We start from the raw sequence: 16,165 nt of genomic DNA, 5'->3' as shown, positions 1-16,165 counted from the left end.
TCCCGCACCTGATGTCAATCGAGAGATACAGGAAGGAGATTGCCAACGGTTTCTTAAGCTTCACGTTAAAATAAGAGCAGGGAAGAAGGAAACCCAAAAAAGGGTACGCTCCGACGTCAGACTTCCTGAAGCACCCGACCCAGTTGTCGATTTTTGAGTACAACAGCAGAATCGCCAACGGTTTCTTAAGGTTCACGTATAGTATAGTGCTAGAAGCAGCTAGCAATGTTAGAAGGGAACAACTGAATAAAAAGAAGCAGGGAGAACGAAACCAAAAGATGGGTTCGATCTGAAGGTGGACATCTTTAATCTCAGCACCTAATGTCGATCCTGGAGTACAACAGCGAAATGGCCAACGGCTTCGTAAGCTTCACGGAAAAGGTTTGCTTGAAGAAGGTAAGAACGTTAGGAAAGAACATCTGGATAAAAAAGAACAGTGAAGAATGGAACCAAAGGATGGGTTCGATCCGACGATGGGCATCTCCCGAACCTAATATCGATCGTGGAATAGAACAGCGGGATTGCCAACGGTTTCTTAAGCTTCACGTTAAAATGATTCCTCAAAGCAGCTACGAACGTAGGAAAGAACATCTAGATAAAAAAGAGCAGGGAAGAACGAAACCAAAGCATGGGTTCGATCCGACGATGGACATCCTTAAACTTCCGAACCTAATATCGATCATGGAATACAACGGCGGAATCGTCAACGGCTTCTTAAGCTTCACGTTAAAGGATTGTTCGAAGCAGGTACGAACGTTAGGAAAGAACATCTGTATAAAAACGAGCAGGGAAGAATGAAACCCAAAGGATGGGTACGAACCGACGTCGGACTTCCTGAAGCACCCGACCCTGTTGTCCATCATGTACTACAACAGCGGAATCGCCAACAGTTTCTTAAGCTTCACGTAAAGCATTTCCATAACCTACTAGGAATGCTAGAAGGGAACTGTTGAATAAAAAGAAGCAGGGAAGAACGAAACCAAAGCATGGGTTCAATCCGACGATGGACATCCTTAATCTCTCGAAACTAATATCGATCATGGAATACAACGGCGGATTCGCCAACGGTTTCTTAAGCTTCACGTTAAAGGATTGTTCGAAGCAGCTAAGAACGTTAGGAAAGACCAGCTGGATAAAAAAAGAGCAGGGAAGAAGGAAACCTAAGGACGGGTACGATCCGAGTCGGAATTCCTGAAGCAACCACACAGTTTCGATCATGGCAACAACAGCAGAATCGCTAACTGTTTCTTAAGCTGCACGTAAAGTATTCCTATAACTAGCTAGGAATGTTATAAAGAAACTGCTGAATAAAAAGAAGCAGGGATGAACGAAACCGCAGGATGGGTACAATCCGACGGTGGACAAATTTCCCGAACCATTTACCCGATTTCCATCTTAAACCTGCTGTTCGGAGGCTTGTTCAGTGAGGTAGAGAAACGAACAGCGACTCGATATACCAGCTCGATTCCCCAATGTCTTGCGTATTAACAGTCATGACCGAAAGATCGTCCCGATAACCTGCCTATTCACGTATCCTCCTGATGCATGATGATGGGCAAGAAGCCGCCTTTTGTGCTTGGTCAACTCTCTCAATCGTGTTTGTGTTGAATCTCGAGGCCTTTGCAGGCGCCAACCCTTTGCCTGCAGATAGCACTGCGTAACCACTTTTTAAAATTAAAAAAACCCTAACCATCCCTAACCAACAGGTTTTGATTCATCCAGTCGCTAACATATTAACATGTTAAATAAAAAATGGGCGTTCACAATCTTACTGATATTACTCGATTCGACTTAAGAAGAGTTAACATCTAACGCCAATAACAAAATAATTAAGCTCCTACATACATTTTTGCCGATCATCGTTCACACCCCCTCTGTCTGTTTGGTTATCCAGTCCTTTTCCAGTTTTAGTTTGGCAAATTTGACAAAAAGCAGTACAGCGATTCAACTTTTTTATAAATGTAAGTTTGTTTTGGCTTTCAAGCCCTTTCTCGTTGAAAGAAAATCTCAAGTTCAAATAACATCTTAGAACGGCGCATGAATATATTAATGACCCCCGTGACGAATCGGACGTGCGGGTTTAACATAGAGAAGCGCCGTCGAACTAACGTCAGTTCAATATACCAACAATTTTTTCTGCTGGAGAAAAAAAACTTTAGAAGGCTTATGTTGAAAATTAAGCAGGAGTTCGTTTGGGCGGATGTTCTCGCCTAGGGGGCCACCGGGGAGGGACAAATTGCAAAAAAGAGACTACAAAGGTTTCATCTGCGGTGGGTATAAAAAGTCGAATTTGTCGTGCCACTGGGTTTTGAAAGAAGAAGACATGAGTGCCCTTGTATATTCATTGGCTGACCCTGTTTGCCGCACCATTGCCGTCGGCCCTGTTCGCAACATTTTAATCCCAAGTGCTTTTTCCTTTCTCCCGTCCTGACCACGGACCTTTCTCGAAATAACATCAATTTGCAATTCGTTACTTGCTATTACACGTGAAATTTCACGGAATCCGCTTTTCCCCCACAGGCTAAGATAAAAGGATTCAGACAATTGTTATACGTTAAATTTAGATTCCTTTCCTGACAAAGTCCAAAGATAGTTTTCATTTTATTCAAAGATTTTTATCAAATATATTTGTTAAAATACAATACAACAAAAAAAAACCAGAAAGGAAATGTTACAGAAACATTGCTTTTATTTTGCATATAAATTCCCAAGCCTGCATGTAAAATTTACTAGGAGGAAAATACGGCCTAATTAGTTTAAAATCCTTTCTATTCAAAACACTTGTGAGCCTAGATGAAAAACATGTAAGGGACAGCTCCATAAAAGAAAACCCTCTCTCTAAATATCAAAACACTTACCAAAAAGGAATATTCTTTGAATCAGCATTACAGCAAATAACTATAAAATAGTAGGTTCACTGAACAACAACAAAACAAAAAAAAGTTGGGAATTCACTTGGACATTGAAGGAGCTCTCATAATACTCCTTTTGAAGAATGACCACATTTCTGCAACTTCGAGGAACTGACAAACCTTCTGCAGATAGACAGAATCACTACTAAAAAGCAGAAAATTGTAGGCCTCCATGTTCCACGGAAGGGAAGAAGCATTGGAAGCGAGAGGATATCCGCAAGGAGAAATACTCTCAACTGTGCTGTGGAATGTGCCAATGTCTTCAGTGGCAAACTAAATGAAAGACAAATCTATATCAAGGTTGTGCAGATTACATTTATGTTTCCCTCTGAGGGTCGCAATGTCATTCGACAATGAGGTTCTTTAATGTGCGCACCTGGCACAAGGCTTTATCACACGTTTAGATTAGAAAGATAGGAGCGACTCACCTCCGCCCATGTTAGATAGTGTGAATATCGTTAGTCAGGTGCAGAAGCCACCAAATCCATAGACTAATCATACAGGCTGTCAACTTCTCCCGCTTGCCTCTTCCGTGGTGGTGGGTTAACATGTGGCACTCAACCACTAGGTCTTTCTTTTCTTTTCCTGCTCCCTGGCCCTAGAAGAGCTTTGCAGGTGATGTGGCACTCAACCGTCTTGGCCTATTTCTTTCTACTGTTCCTGAAGCCGTTGCCGGCTCTTTACAGTATATTTGGCTTTAATGTATGTTTTTGTGTTGCTTTTTTATTATAGACGGAAGCTGGTGGAAACTTAGGGGTCAGAATTAAAGAGCATAANAAAAAAAAAAAAAAAAAAAAAAAACTACAATCTACACTATATACAACATGTTTACAATATACAACATTTAATTTAATACAAATATAATAATATATAAACATACATACAATACATAATAATATACAAGATACTAATAATATATAATCTATAAATATATATGAAAAAAAAAAAAAAAAAAAAAAAAAAAAAAAAAAAAAAAAAAAAAAAAAAAAAAAAAAAAAAAAAAAAAAATCACGTGGGCCACTTTTTTAGCTTCATGATTTCCTTGAAAAGGGTTGTCGTAGCTGTATAACCCTTCGGTGTGGTAATCGCTTTTTTCACTGTATCCATGTTTGTTAGCCTTGTCTCCATTGAGTTTAGCCACTCTTTACGTGCGTCTCGATATCTCTCACAATCGATTAGCACGTGTTCAACCGTCTCTGGCTGTCCACAAAGACATGATGGATCAGGCTTAAGGTTGAATGAGTGGAGTTTAGCCGCGAAATCTCCATGTCCTGTTAATAATTGGGAAGCATAATGATCCACGGTGAAATGTTTATATTTAGCTCTGTTAGTTACATTCGGGAGTAGGAAGAAGGTATACCTCCCTTTGGATGAGGAATCCCAGCGACGCTGCCACTCATCCATCATCCAGGTTTTTGCTTCTTTCGCCGATGATACTGGTAGACAAGGAGGCATGCCGTTCTCAATGTCCCAAGACGCAGTTCTGGCTCGGGCAAGAAGATCAAGAGGGGGCTGTCCAGCAATCACCTGCAGAGCAGCAGTCGACACTGTCCTGTACGCCTGCGTGACCGCTAATAATGCAGTCCTTTGGGCTTTTTCTAAGAGGGACCATTCTGAAGCTCTTAGTTGTCTTGCCCACGCGGGGGCCGCATACAGAAGCACAGACTCGCACAGGGCTTTGTAATATGTTACTCTCGTTTTATAGGAGGCTCCCCAGGAGGCTCCACAGAGAGATCTGATTGCTGCCACCCGAGCAGGGATTTTTTCCCTCACGTGGGCAGCATTTGGACCGAAGCGCAGTCCAGCAGACATTTTAATCCCTAGATAAGTCAAATTGAGTGGACACCTAATGGTAGCCCCGTCAATTCTAATTACGGGCGGAGATCGCATGTTCAGAGATCCCTTAAGTAACATTAAGTGGGTCTTGTCTGGTGCTAGTTGGAGTTTAACCCTTTTGCACCACTGGGTTAGTAGCTCCACAGCAGAGGAACCTTTCCTCTCCAGCTCGGCCTTGGTTTCCGCAGGAATAAGAACAACAAGGTCGTCAACGTATGCGAGAGCCTTGATGTTCATTCCGCCAAGCCGAGCAAGAGCGCCATCAAAAAACACGGCCCAGAGATATGGTCCCAGGACCGATCCCTGGGGGATTCCCATCTGCACTGCCGCGTTGCAGTTCCGTCCATACGCAGGAAGAGTGGCGCTTCGTCCATCTAGGTAACTCGCGATAAGAGCACTTATATCACTCTCCACGCCTCGGGTGATCAGGCTTTCCATAACCGCCGGCCACCACATCCTATCGAAGGCCCTGCGGATGTCGAAGAATATGCCCGCTACGTATTTTGCAGGTGATCCAGATGTAAACTCTATCATTTCTCGGATAGCGTGAGTGGTGCTTCGTCCCCGGATACAGCCGAACTGTCCATGATGCAACCGAGGATCGATGGTCACGCGTAATCTCGCGAGGATGAGGAGTTCCATTAATTTTCCAAGTACCGGGAGAAGGGAAATCAACCTATATGAGGATGGCAGGTGAGCAGGTCTTCCTGTTTTTACGAAAGCACAGATTCGGGCTTTCTTCCATGCCGCTGGGAAATAGCCGGCAAGTAGGCAGTCCGCCATTATTTGCTGGATGTAGGGCAACACCACACTGGCAGAAGCCTTTATGTGGCACTCAACCGTGTGCCGCGCGGTAAAAGGGTACCGTATTGGGCTGAAATGCATCAGCGGTCTCCCACTGCACTCCCTGAGAAGACAACTCTCTCCCTGAGTGTAGGGGCCCTACCAGGGTCGAAACTGCCGGATACGCTCCTGCTTGAAGTGGAATTTCTAACCCCATCCTAGAGGAACCTGCCTTCGGTAAAGGAAGCCTATAAAGGCACCACGGAACAACAGGCTCCTTTCTAAGTACCTGCCAGGGGCCTCTCCTACGGCCAACGACGAATCCTTTCTCACGCTACTGGCTTGGGACTTGAAAACACTGTGCTATCCCGTCGTTCAGTTGGTCTGTGTACCCTATCCCACGTGTGCCGCAGATCAAGACCCGCCATCCGCGGAAAGCTTGCAAGCCAACAACTCTCTTAACGCATTCCGAGGGATTGAATAAGCGTAGTCTTTGCATCCTCGCATTCTATACGCTTCCTTCGTCCTATTTTCCATATGCACGTGGAGGGCCTTACGAAGATCATGAGCGCCTAGAAACACGAATACAGCTTGTGCTTTAGAGAGTTTGTTACGTTCCCAAGACTATTATTTTGATGATTATTTTGTGTCTGTAAACCCACTTTGCAACCAAAGGAGGAGGAGTCTGCTTAGAGTACCCACAGTCCCAGGAATTGGAAAAAAAGAAAAGCACATGCCGAGGCTCAAGCTCACCTTTGCAATGTACACCCAAGCCGCTAATACGATCTACCGCTCATTGTTCGCGTGGATCTTAATCATTTTGATACGGTTCCTCTGAGGGATAATGGAGTTGGGAATGCTCGTTGTGGCGCCGAACACAGGCCTTCCCGACTACCCCTTCTCGGAGGAAAAGGAAAAGCTGTGAAATGTGTTTGTCCCAACGCACATATCTAAATAACCTGTCCAGTCTCAATTACACTTCTTCCACATTATAACTAAATGAGAATTACCCACCTTTCTTCTCAGGTCTTCAGCCGTTTCTTCGCCAAGAATCATCCAAGGGCAAATCACCTCACCGAACTCCGGGCAGGGCCGTCCCCTGGGCTTGGCAAGCTTATCTTTTCAAGAAACATCCGCTCAACCCAAGCAGTACGACCGTCCCAATCTGTATTTTCTATGCACATGACATTGTTATACTAGTCAGGGGTAAATGTACCTCACTCTGGAGAGAAACGGAAAGGCGGCCGAGGCGGTAACTGCTTCAAGAAGCCCGCTGTGGGGTTATATGAATCCTTTGATTTTGTATTTCTTTGTTTCTTCTCATCAAGCTTTATTTTCTAACGTTACTTGATTTTCCTCCCGCTTTTGGATTTCAAGTAACGATTTCTGGGATAAAATCCATCCTTTCATGTTCCACGATGGCCAGCGGGACCAGAGTCGGCTACTTCAGGAAGTCCTTTTCCTTCAATTAAGTTTTAACCTTTGAGTTCATCTTTGGTGAAGCATATGACAAAATTGTTTGGGGTGTGGAGGCTACATCAAACTGGGAAGAACGGACGGAGCAGCATGGGGCTTTCCCGTTCTCTTCAGCTCGAGATGTCCTGGCGGCACCATCTCTCCTGACTCCACTCTGCCTCGTTTTCAGTTTAAAAAAATAAGATTATATCTGTTTGCAAAAGTAATCATAACGGGAGTGTACCCCTCTGTAACCAACGGGTAATTAAATAATTATATTCTATTTTCTTTGATGCTCTTTTCTTTTTATTTCCCCTGCTTGTTTCATTCTACCTTTATATTTTACTTTTCATATTATCTCATACATAATTATTATTGTTATAGATAACCTCTTTATTCTTGCCCTTCTGTACCGAGGAGAATCCGCGGTAGAAGAAATAAATTATTTAGAAAATTTTAAAAAAAGGAAAATTATTTTTTTTTAGCTTGCAGTTTTTTATCTTGATTAAGAAAAGAAAACGTTTAATTATAAGCAATGCTTTTACTTGTAGTTTTATAATTTAACGCCTATTCATGTAAGTGAACAGCAACGAAATGATTTCTTGAATTTTTGACTGCTGGTCTTTATAAGTAAATTGTTGAGCTTTAATTGTTAATTGCAAAAAAGAAGGTAAATCTTAATCGCTTTGTCAGCAAACATAACTAAAATTGTGAAAAATTTGTCCCATCTACATTACGGCGAGTAATCTCACTTTTTCAAAATGGGATCAATTAGGGAAGGTGAGAAAGAAAGGTCGGAAAGGGAGGATCAAATGGAAGCCCCCTTAAAAGACGGACACTGGAAGAAGTGGTTGGGGGGGGGGGCAGAGTTACTAACTTTTTAAAAGGGGTACTTTTCAATTTACCACAGGGAGGCACTGTTTTGCAGAGTTGATGGCGCCACTAAGGGTTTCCAAACCCCCGGCCGGGCGAAAACGCCCTAGGAGAGAAAAAGAAGTGGCCGACCATTAGCCCTTAACCCATTATGTAACTCTCTGGAGAAATTCTGCGATACTTTTCCAGAATTAGCGGAAGCCCCAAACCAAAGAGTGGTTTGAGGAGGGTGGATAATTCCAATGGCACCCCAGACGAATTGGCGATTAGGAAATCTACTCGAGTCCGACTGGCAGGTCCTTCAGCTCAATCCTTCACCCTCTATAGATACCAGCCTTGATAAAATTCAAACATTTTCATAATTTATAAAATTATTCTGTGAAAAACAAAGTGAATCAAATAATGCAATAGCCGAAATCTTTCTTTTAATGTTTTACTTTGTGCAAATGCAACGATTTTCTCCAGCAATAAGATACACACCAATTAATAATACAATATGATCGGATATCGCATTATTATTTCTCCAAATGTCCTAACAAAGTTTGCATAATTTTTTCAAAAATTAATTTTTACATCAGTATCCGTTGATGCAATAAGCAAAACAGATAAAAAAAACATGTCATTAGTGTGTACCCATGAGAGGTGTGAGTGTATCCAGGTATCCAGTTGTCTGTCGTGTTGAGAGTGCCCACAAGCATAAGAATGACACAATTTCGCAGAAAACTAATAATTTGAGCCCTGAAGATGATCTCAATAAAGCTTGAAACGTAACGAAAAATAAATAATATTTTCAGTTTTAGGAATATCTCACTTTTTCACACACGAAAACTTTGGATCAAGGTGGGGTCTTGAAGAAGAAAGCAAATTCAGTTGTTACTGTCAAAATTTCGACCTATTTTAGTCATCATCAGGGCAAAATAATCTTAAATATTCCTATAGATTGACAATCTGTTGACTTATTTGCGATTGTTTTGTCCTGATGATGACTGTAAAATAGGTCGAAATTTTGACAGTAACAACTGAATTTGGTTTCTTCTTCAAGATCATACCCTGATCCCGGGAGTTCGTGAATAGATAATACGACTGGATTTATTGCGGTTGTGGGCTATTTCTTAAGAACTATCCCATAAGGTTTAATAGTTTTAACCATGTAGTGATTAATGTAATAAAAAACTTTTGAGTATCTAAATTTTGTATTTGATATTTATAAATTATTAATCCATTTCCGAGGCTGGAGATTTTCTATTTTTGTTATTTAATCGTTAAAAACTATTAAAATTCTAAAAGGACAACAATCCGTGAAACTAAGTAGTGGGCAAACAATGCCGGCTCAGTGTTTTGTTCGCCCGTCGAAGACTTGAGGGAAGTTTGTCAAACTCAGAATGGGCACCATTGTTCCGCAACTCCTCAAACCAGACAATCCTCCAGGCTCCCCTGTGCAGGGGAACACAACCTTGAATATCAATGTACACCTGAGAGTTATACTGGAGACGGCTGACAGGGGATAAATTTCATTTAGACTTTCCGGGGTTTTTGTTCCACGGCCACAAAGCGGAGGGGTGGACGGTCAATTTATTGTTTTACCGAGTGGACACTCGGCCGTAATTCATAAACGACTATCTCTGGAATATTATTTTACAACCGGGCTCGAGAAATATACAGGGTACCGTGTCTTGGGATTTCGTCCTAAAAGTTAATTTTGAAAAGGCGCCATCAACAAGAACAAGAGAAAAAAACGTTTCAACCATTTTAATTTTTTTTCAAATTTTACACATTTTCCTAATCCGTTTTTAGTCTCATTTGCTTATGAATTATGATACTATGCTAGATGTTCCGCGAGTTGAACTCCTGTTTGTCGGTAGTTTGATCAATACTGTCCGCCTATCCTTGCTGTCCCGGACTAAACGTGATAAGAATAATTGTTGAATTTGCTGCCAATTTTGCTCAAAGGTAATAGAATTTGCCGAAACTTTATTTCCGCCAAGAAATTATATTACAAACTTTCAGTTTTAATAGCCTACATTTCAAACCCAACAGTACGTCTTCTCTCGCTTTTTTTCTCGCTCAAATCATACCAATGTGTACTGGATGTCCTTTTTAGATAGGCTGGTTGAATTTCTCTTGTACCAATGAAGCTATAAAAAAAAAAAAAAAAAAAAAAAAAGTCTTCAATATTATTTAGTCTAGTTTCAAATTTTGGCCTTTTTTTGGTGAAAAGTTAGTTACACAAAAGGGTGTATAAGGTCGTATTTGAAATTTTTGAAGTCGAACTGGGCGTGAGGTGCCCTGTATAACTTTTCTCCAAAAAAGAAGTAAAAACTTGAAACTAGACTAAAAAATACGATGTTGATTGGGATTCGGGTTGTGGTCTTCAAACATACAATGTTATTATATCAACGCCCAAGCTTTCAACAAGTTTTATTGCCTTCTTCAGGGGATCTACAGAGACATAGGGAAATAATCATTTAAATAGTTATAAATTATTTTGTCAGTTTGTTGTTACTTACAGATACAAAGTCATAACTTAAACACATTACACATTTCACGATATGTATATATAAACTATATACATATATAAACTATATACATATATAATAAATAAATAAATAAAAACCTCTTCTTAATAGCCTCTTACATATATATGCATTTTTTTAAAACAGTAACAATTACTTAACAATTAATATTCTTTAGGTACATAAATATGACAGGCGTTTGACGAGAAAATTGTGTTTATCACGTTATCAGGTGGGAGGTTCCCCACACTATTACCTACTGATAACAATCATTTTCCACAATTTTTGAAACAAGATCTTAATTTCTAGTCCATTGGTAATTCTATGTTATCACAGCCAGTTATAATAAATAAATAAATAATCTCCAAAGATCGTAACAATAAGCGCATACATATTTATTTATTCATTTAGTACGTATGTATATAGTTTGTATATATACATATCGTGAAATGTGTAACGTGTTTAAGTTATGACTTTGTATCTGTAAGTAACAACCAAACTGACAAAATAATTTATAACTATTTAAATGATTATTTCCCTATTTCTCTGTAGATCCCCTGAAGAAGGCAATAAAACTTGTCGAAAGCTTGGGCGTTGATATAATATCATTGTATGTTTGAAGACCACAACCCGAATCCCAATCAATATCGTATTAAAGGCTGGTTGATCGCATAACAAGTATTAGTCTAAAAAATATTGAAGACATTTTTTTTAATAGCGTTCTTCAAGAGAAATTCAGCCGGGTCATCTAAAAAGGACACCCTGTATAGCAGTCAGAATCCTTATTTCAAAATTTATCTCATTCGTAACATTTTCCTGTAAACTATGGTTGCCTTTTAAAATGATAGTATCTTATGATTCTATTTGTTGTAAATTGAGGTTTTTTGCGGCTTTAGTTGTTGAAAATCCGAATTCTTTATATTTTTAGTATCCAATCGTCCGTCCCTCTCTTTTTGTCGCGCTTCTTTTCAGCCAAAGAGGTACATACTCCAATTGAATGTGAACTGAGAAGTTTAACTGAGAAGAAATATCAACTGAATATAAAAATAACAATATATTTAGAACCGAGAAGCGTAAAATAAAGGGAAGAAATGAAGAATCGACTTTATCGTGAACGTATTAATGGATTTATATACCTAGCCAAACTCTGTTAAAAGAGAATGGAAAAAACCGCTGGGCTCGAAGAAATAGAAATAACCCTGCCAAACTGTGGCAGGCTAAGAAAGAAGTCGTTCCCTGGTTCACGGAGAACGGTTCGAAAAGGGAAAAGGCCATACTGACAAGACTACGCATAGGTCATACAAGAATAACGGTCGAGCACCTCTTCAATTGTAGAAGGCTTGATGTATATAGACAATATTTTGGCATATCATCGGACCTGTGCATGGTCTTGGGGCGCGGCAGCGGGCATAGATCGCTGTTCAGGTACCTCAGGGCTATAGAGATTTTTAAATGTATATAGTTTTATGTGTTTATGTTGTGTCTGTGTTTGACTTTATGTTAATTTATTGTAATGAATGTAATTTATTACCGTGAAAGGAAGGGGTTGCTTATAACCCCGCTCCGAGGAATATCAAGTACTCTGGGGTGAGTGTATGACATCTGGAGAGTAAAAGTAATTTATTAGCGTGAAAGGAAAGGGTTGCTTATAACCCCGCGCCGAGGAATATCGAGTACTCTGGGGGAGTGNTCAATTTAAACGTGCAAAACGCGAAAATTATAACATAAATAAATATTATAATAGTAAATAATATTATTAAATTACTATAAAAATAATAACAATTAAAATAATTAGTTTAATTATTTAGATGTTTGATATCATTTATGTTCATATTTAAAATGGGAGGTAGATCAAAATCTGTTATATTATTAATGCATTATCACCATGTTCAATTTTACATTTTTTAATTTAAAATTTCTCAATCACCATGTTCAATTTTACATTGTTTAATTTAAAATTTCTCAAACCAATCTAGTTCTTTCCCTTTGTTGAAACTATGTAACACTCTTGTATTTAGATTTGAATTGAAATTATGTTTTGTTTCTTTTAGATGGTCCTTAAATACAGAAAATTGGCTCGATTTAGGCAAGTGTTCTTTTATTCTTGTTTTTATTTCTCTACCGCTTATTATATTTAATATCACAATCGTTACAATTAAGTTGGTAAACCCCGTTTTTGCAAAGGTGTCTGCTTTGTCTTTTGGTTTTGAGAAGATGTTTTTAAGTGAGTCAGTGAGTTTTAAGTAATTTCGAGCCCTTAGCTGATCATCAGGAGATCTACAAGCCCGCATAATCATCCTCTCAAAACCTAAAGACAAGCTAGACAACTAGGCAAACAGCGGGGTTTACCAACTTAACTGAAATGATTGCGATATTAAATACATAGGACAAAGCGGTAAAGAAATAAAAACGAGAGTAAAAAAAACATTTGCCTAAAGCGAACAAATTTTCGGAATTTAAGGACCATCTAAAAGAAACAAACATAATTTCAATTCAAATTTAAATACAACAATGTTACATAATTTCAACAAAGGGAGAGAACTAAATTGGTTTGAGAAATTTGAAATTGAAAAATTTAAAATTGAACATGGAGCTAAATTCATTAATAATATAACAGATATTGATCTACCTCCCAGTTATTATTTTTATCGTAATTTAATAATCTATTATTAAGGTATTATTCTAATTTTTTATCTTTTATTTTTAATCCCTAATTTATAATTAATTTCTTACAGTATTTACTGTTATTATATTCATTTGTGTTATAATTCCCGCTTTTCGCACGTTCAAATTGAGCGCAATTAAAAAACCAGCTGCTAATTGGAACGTCGCGTTGGAGGAGGTATCAGCGGTTTCACTTTTGCAATTCATGCCGAGAGACGTGGTTATAGAAGTCCTTCAACCTGATGATGAGCTGAAAGGCTCGAAATCCGTATCGTTGGTAAACAACTTACTGTGAGTAGGAACTATCTTTTTTAAAAAGTATTGAACACGTTTTTTTGACAGCGTCATTGATTCAACGGAAATTCAGCCGGGCAAAAAGGACACCCTATATACTCCTAAATACAAACCTTCCTATTTTCAAAATTCTTTTTTTTTTAAATGATAATAAACTCCCATAGGGTCAAAATTTCAATATCTTATTCTTTTCAAACATCTACTGTTTATGTCAGCTGTAAAAAGAATCACTGCTCTTTTCTTTTCTAAGGATTGTCTGAATCATTTTTTTGTATTTTAAATTTACATTTGTTACTCTGTTCACTAATATAAGAGATTATTAAATAATGATTATGAGGATCAGGGTGAGCTCATGAACGGGAATTGATGTTATGATGATGTTATGTAACGACCATTTGTTATATGCCAAGCTGTTGTTGATATATTCCATCATTAGGGCTCAACAGGTGACTATTAAGAATACTTACTGCATGTATTACGTCATATTTATAACTCCGTACAATAAACATTATCAATAAACATCTTCGACCCAAAGACGCAATACTTGTTTTGCTGATAAATAAAGTGAAAAACCCGTTGAAATATTGTTTGTTTTGGTATTCGACTTGACAAACCTGTTTTGCTGACCACATTTTGTTTTTCTTGGTACTTCAGAAAAGAGTGTTTGGGAGATGTTTGTCTAGAAAGCCGTACCGAAAACCCATTTTTATTGGGGCTTATCCTCATTCGGGTAGTGGTTACGTTTCCGGCTCGAGGATGCATCGCTTCCTACCCTCCTTATACGACAATACTTCCAAGCACATTACATCTCCAATGTCCCATGGAGGGAGGGAAAAAAACAATAATAGTTTATGAATAATTTATGACTCTTTTGTTGAGAACTGTGAGCTCGACTTGGTGAATTCGTTTTTTTGGCAAGACGGCGCCGTAGAACAGCATTGATCCACAAAAGAAAACACAATCAAAGGCAGTTGGACTTATTTGGGAAAAAACAACACGCTTTGACCATCTCTGGGTTTTTTAGGTGTTTTAAAAAAAGGTGTATATTTTTACATGAGTAACTGATTGTTTCAACTGTCTGTTGTGTTTGTAATTTTGATATTTTTATCGTCTAAATTCGAAAATAGTATATAACATAAAACTATTTTATACAAATCATGAGAAGGACACAGTGTAAAAAGTTTCAATTTTGTGCCTTAATTCTGACACTAAAAAAACAAAAAACAAATTGACTAAAACCAGTGCTTAAAATGTTTCTATATCCCACCATTTTAATAAATTTGATGTCTCAGCAAAGATTATATATAGCAAAGATATTCATATTTAATCTGCTTAAAAGAAAATTACTGATTAAATTTTTGCCAAGTCCAAAAAATGGACGATATATGTGATCAGATGGCATGATGAAACAATTTTTTAACTACGAAAAAAAAATGAAAATGCTGGGGCCAAATGGTAAAAACTTCAAACTAGACTATTGTAAATTGTTTGCATTTTGTGAACTCCATAATTAAAATAATCTGTCCAGGAGAGTTGGACTTCGAAATTTAATAGCTTTAACTTTAAATAAACAATTTAATGAAAATATGAAGCCCCATTTTTTTACACGTACCGACGAATTACTAAATTACCTCTTCCAAACTTTGTGTTTTCATGACGTTTTTAGACTTTGCAGAAACTAATTTTAATAAGCTACCCACACTCACACCCCAAGTTTTTTTTACAAGATTTTTCTTCTGAAACCTTAAGAACTACTGCGTTTGTTTTAATAAGTTTCGGCTAATATCAAAACTACATTGGAGTCAGAAAGCTGAAGGTCGAGTCGTAGCCCCGCACGTCACGTTGGCGGGGGTATCGGCGGGTTCACTTTTGCAATTCATGTGGTGAGACGTGGTTGTAGAAATCCTTCAACCTGATGATGAGCTAAGGGCTCGAAATCCGGATCGTTGGTAAACATCTTACTGTAAGTATCTATCTTTTTAAAAAACAGGATTGACCCAATTTGTGCCCGTGTGCCGGTTTATCATGAGTTCAACTCGCAGACCAATAACCATAATTATATTATTGTTAACATTACCCACCATGAACATTGACAAAAATTGTAATTAAAATCAATGTACAAAATAATTAATATTACAAAAAAATTAGATTAATTATTGTTTTGTTTGTAAACATCTGTAATAAAATATGTTAAAGGTAAAAAAACTCCTCGGCTGTAGGGTTACTACAGTTGTGAGAGAAAAAAACTTTAAGAAAACCCATTATGAAGATGACAGTTGGAAAGTACTTTTCAAGGTTCCTTGACATCCTCAGTCATTTTAGTGTTTTTTTTAATCGTTTCTCCTATCTATGTAGTAAGGAATTCGATTAACATATTGAATGTAATTCATTTAACAATAATTATATTATTGTTAACATTATCCATTTTGAACATGGAAAAAAATTGTAATTAAAAATCAACGTATAAAAAATGAATATTTTATTAGGTATTTATATGTTCAATTTTAAATTAAGATTAATTAATGGTTTGTTTGTAAAGACCTTTCATCAAACAGAGAACAGGTAAAAAAATTCCTTAACTGTAGGGTTATTACAGTTGAGAGGAAAAAAAAATTCAAGAAAACCAAATATGAAGAAGATAGCTGGTAAGTATTTTCAAGGTCCGTTGACCTCATCCTCAGCTAGTTTGGCTGTTTTTTAATATTTTTCTCCTATCTATCTATTAATGAATTTTACTCATTTGAAAATAATTATATTCTTATTAACATTATCCACCTTGAACATGGAAAAAATTTTTAATTAAAAATCAACGTATAAAATAATGAATATTTTATT

The 16,165-nt window shown here is 37.8% G+C and overlaps 1 protein-coding gene across 5 annotated transcripts in view; it reads right to left on the bottom strand.

Moving 5' to 3' along the window:
• The window catches only part of LOC112127962 (discoidin domain-containing receptor 2-like), a 177,018-nt gene that overhangs the window by 47,799 nt on the left and 113,054 nt on the right, over positions 1-16,165 (bottom strand). The window lies entirely within an intron of this gene.

Source organism: Cimex lectularius, unplaced genomic scaffold, assembly GCF_000648675.2.
Source record: "Cimex lectularius strain Harlan isolate CLEC.00 unplaced genomic scaffold, Clec_2.1 scaffold356, whole genome shotgun sequence".
In the NCBI taxonomy this organism is placed as follows: domain Eukaryota; kingdom Metazoa; phylum Arthropoda; class Insecta; order Hemiptera; family Cimicidae; genus Cimex; species Cimex lectularius.
Note: the sequence above shows the minus strand (reverse complement) of the source record. Positions and strands in the feature narration are given on the sequence as shown.